This window comes from Gavialis gangeticus, unplaced genomic scaffold, assembly GCF_001723915.1.
Source record: "Gavialis gangeticus isolate Ggan-Ray unplaced genomic scaffold, GavGan_comp1, whole genome shotgun sequence".
Classification (NCBI taxonomy): domain Eukaryota; kingdom Metazoa; phylum Chordata; order Crocodylia; family Gavialidae; genus Gavialis; species Gavialis gangeticus.
Genome location: NW_017729024.1, coordinates 74109735 through 74113472, shown reverse-complemented (window position 1 = coordinate 74113472; position 3738 = coordinate 74109735). Strand labels below are relative to the sequence as shown.

The window sequence follows — 3738 nt, the reverse complement described above, 5'->3', positions numbered from 1 at the left end:
GGAGTCTGAGAGGAGTGGTTGCTCCTTAAGGAAGTGGTCCTGGAGGCACAAGGGATGTCCATCCCATCTCAAAGGATAAGTAGCAAAAGGGCACAGCAACCCCCTTGGCTCAGCAGGGAACTCATGGACCTCCTAAGCCAAAGAAGAGAGGCTTATAAAGGATGGAAGATAGGAGTCACCACAAAGGAGAATTATTCTGTACTGGTCTGTACCTGTAGGGAGCGAACCAGAAAAGCCAAGGCTGCAACCGAACTCCACCTGGCTACACATATCAAGAACAATAAAAAGTCCTTTTTTAGATATGTGAGGAGTTGGAGGAAAAGCAAGGGTAACCTTGGACCCCTGCTAAACCAAATGGGACTACTGACAACTGACTCCCAGGAAAAAGCTAACCTGCTTAATAGGTACTTTGCGTTGGTTTTTCATCAACCCCAAGGGTCCGCCTTGCCTAGCAATATGTGGGACAGCCAGGGTGAGGGTGAAATTATACCCAGCATCAGTGTAGACCTTATAAAGGAACACCTTGAGAAGTTGAACACCTTCAAGTCACTGGGTTCTGATGGACTGCACCCCAGAGTACTTAAGGAGCTGGCAGGAGTCATAGCCCAACCACTGGCCAAGATTTTCAAAAACTCTTGGCATTCAGGTGAAGTACCTGAAGATTGGAAGAAGGCCAATGTGCTGCCCATCTTCAAGAAAGAGAGGAAAGTAGATCCATGGAACTACAAGCTAATCAGCTTTACCTCAATCCTTGGGAAGATACTGGGGGTGGGGGGGATATCAAAGAGTCCATTCTTGACAAGCTGGCTGATGGTAACATCCTGAGTGACAGCCAACATGGCTTTGTGCAGGTCTTGCCTGACCAATCTCATCTCTGTCTACGACCAGGTGACATATCACCTGGACAAGGGAGAAGAGATTGATGTCATATACCTAGACTTCAGAAAAGCCTTTGATCTGGTGTCTCAATCTTCTCTTAGAAAAACTGGCCAACTGTGGTCTTGGCTACACCACAGTCAGATGGCTCAAGAATTGGCTCCAAGGCCAGACTCAGAGTGATGGTCAATGGAAGCGAATCATCATGGTGCTCTGTGACCAGTGGTCCCCCCCAAGGCTCCATCCTTGGACCTGTTCACAATTGTACGGATACTTGTACTGGCACTGTTTCTGTTCCACCTCACTCTTGTACTCCTACATGGTCTAGGAAACGGTAATAGGTTTCCTTGACCTCTGCAGGAAAGACTGCATGCTTATCTGTGGAATTTGCAAAGGACATGGAAGTTAGGAAGTACAGTAAGATGAAGGCAAAAACAAAGGCATAACAACTTAGCAAAAGACAAAAGGAGCACAACCACCAATCTGGAACTTCCTCCAAGATATGCTTGTATTATGAATGCACCAACTACACACCCACCTTGGACCCCAGTGCCTTCCTGCCAACAACTGTGGATATACACTCCAACCTAAAATGTCGACTGAGAAAGAATCAGTGAGGATGGGGACTCAGATAATGCCAGAAATGAGAACCAAGTGTTCTCCAAGACCCATCTGGACACCCTGAAAGGGATGCAGGTAGTTAACTGGTGCATTAATGCTGGCCATTTGTTTACATTTTCCACTGTCCTTGAAACATCACCTTCTCCTCTGCCAAAATAATGGCTAACTTTGAAAGGGAACAAAGGAATTCTGTTTTGAACTAATCAATTTATTAAGAGTATAGCATGGCATCACTAGGCAACAGTCTGAATACAGGAGAACAGGAATTTTGTAAAAGAGAAATAAAATATAAGCAAAGCAGTTATTTTAATTTATAGTGAAGTTAGCAAGTGAGCATTTTCTACACACTTTTATAGAACAGGCTTACTCCAAATCAGTAAAATGCAGTGTCATAAAATATTATAGTAACAAAATGGAAAGCACTTGCAATGATTCTGAACTACAGTGAAACAGATGAGTGAGCATTTTCAATACTTAAAGTTACAAAGCTTACTTGTTTTGAACCAACCAAACAAAGCAAATGCAGTATCACAGGAAAAATAGAACGAACACAATATAATACAACAGGGTAAAAAAAATCTGGACATATTTTAAACTGTTGTTACTTGCATTAAGGTTCAGGAAAGAGAGATAGAAACTGTGTGTTAAAATTATGACATACATTAATTGGTGGGCACAGCTTGCAGAGAAGGTGATTGATCTTAGCAGACTGCAAAGCTGTGCATGCTGGCAACATTTCACAGAATTTTTCCAACAGGTTGTATTTAATCTTTTTCCAGGCATTTCTCCGAGCTGCCTTGTTTATTCTGTCATAGTGGGACACCTTCCCATGCCATTCTGCAAAGACCTTTTAGGATATCATTTGAAGAACAAGAAGCAAACAGACCAGGCCAACCACAAGTCTTGTCAAACAGTTGTCTATTCTGGCCTTTTGAGATCCTCATCAATATATACTCAAGGATCAAAAATGCTTTTGTAAGTGTGTACACTATCTTGAAAGTTACCAAGGAATACTGCACCCAACCACTCCTGACTACTGGTGCTAAAAAGTGCCTTCAAGTACACAGTGCACACAGTGTTGTGTGCACATACACAAAGGCTGTGAACACATATATCACAGTTAAAGGCTCATGAAGCAAGGGTGATTGTGAGAATCTTATGCCTTTAGCTGAGTAGATATAAAGGGTTATACTAGTTATCTTCTTCTGTCTGATATTCTTGCTTTCACCTAACAGTGACCTTGTCTGTCTGTTTATCAGTAACCTCAACTAGGATATCTTTCAAGAGCATCTCTTCTACACCTGCTGAATGACTGCTGAACAACTCAGCAAGATAAGAAAAAGGAAGAAAAAGGACAAGAGAAGATATACTGATCCAGGCTGCCCAGTGAGACTCAAGAACGGTAGAAGTATATGCATGAGCAAAGACCTAAAAAATAATAGAAAAAGAGAGGAATTGAGAGATGCAACAGGATTTCTTGCAGCAGTAAAAAAAAAAAAGTGAAAAAAAACCTGACTTGGATTTTAGAGTGCATTATTGATCAGAGCATGCTAGGCCAGCAAACTAGTAGCCACTAGACAGCGTGAAGAACACTTCCTTTTGGATATAATTTTTTCCCTTCCTCCAGGTCTCCAGTCTTCCTAGTGTGAGTGTCTCTGGCATTCAACTCCACTGGATAATATGAAGAAATGCTATGAATACATAAGCAGTATTCCCACAGTACTGTCTGATGTACAATTTTAAGGCATATTTGCAAATTATTGAGTTTCCTGTCGTCATGTATTGTACAATACATGACAACAGTATTGTGATTTGTGATTATATAAGTGAATTGTGATTATTTGGGGTAAAATTCCCTGTTCCATCCCATACTCACTTTTTTTTGTACCACTGTCATGCATTACTGTCCTGCTTAAGGCTACTGTGCACCAGCTTTTTGTACTTTGTGTTTTTGTAAGTGGTATTAATTCCTAGCCTGTGAAAACTCAGATATTTTAATCTACAGTACAGAAATGAAAATTTCCAAAATAAATACCTTTCCTGCCTCCAAAAATACATTTAATAAACCAATTATTGCACATGCAGTACCGCAAAGTAACATATAATCTGGCTATTGCCGACTGTCAAACTGCACAGCTCATGTAGTATCTCTGTCCTTGTCTCAGGTCGCTCAAAGTCAGCAAACAGCAGAGACACCTTGCTCCTCTACTTTGCCAACTGTGTGGTCTCACAGATGGTATG

General features: G+C 41.4%; 1 long non-coding RNA gene across 1 annotated transcript; it reads left to right on the top strand.

The window, feature by feature from the left end:
* Positions 1–1155: 1155 nt before the first annotated feature.
* LOC109297470 lies at positions 1156–3008 on the top strand. Its single transcript, XR_002097323.1, has 2 exons — positions 1156–2472; positions 2757–3008. It is a non-coding gene; the product is annotated as an uncharacterized LOC109297470 (long non-coding RNA).
* The last annotated feature ends 730 nt before the right edge of the window (positions 3009–3738 follow it).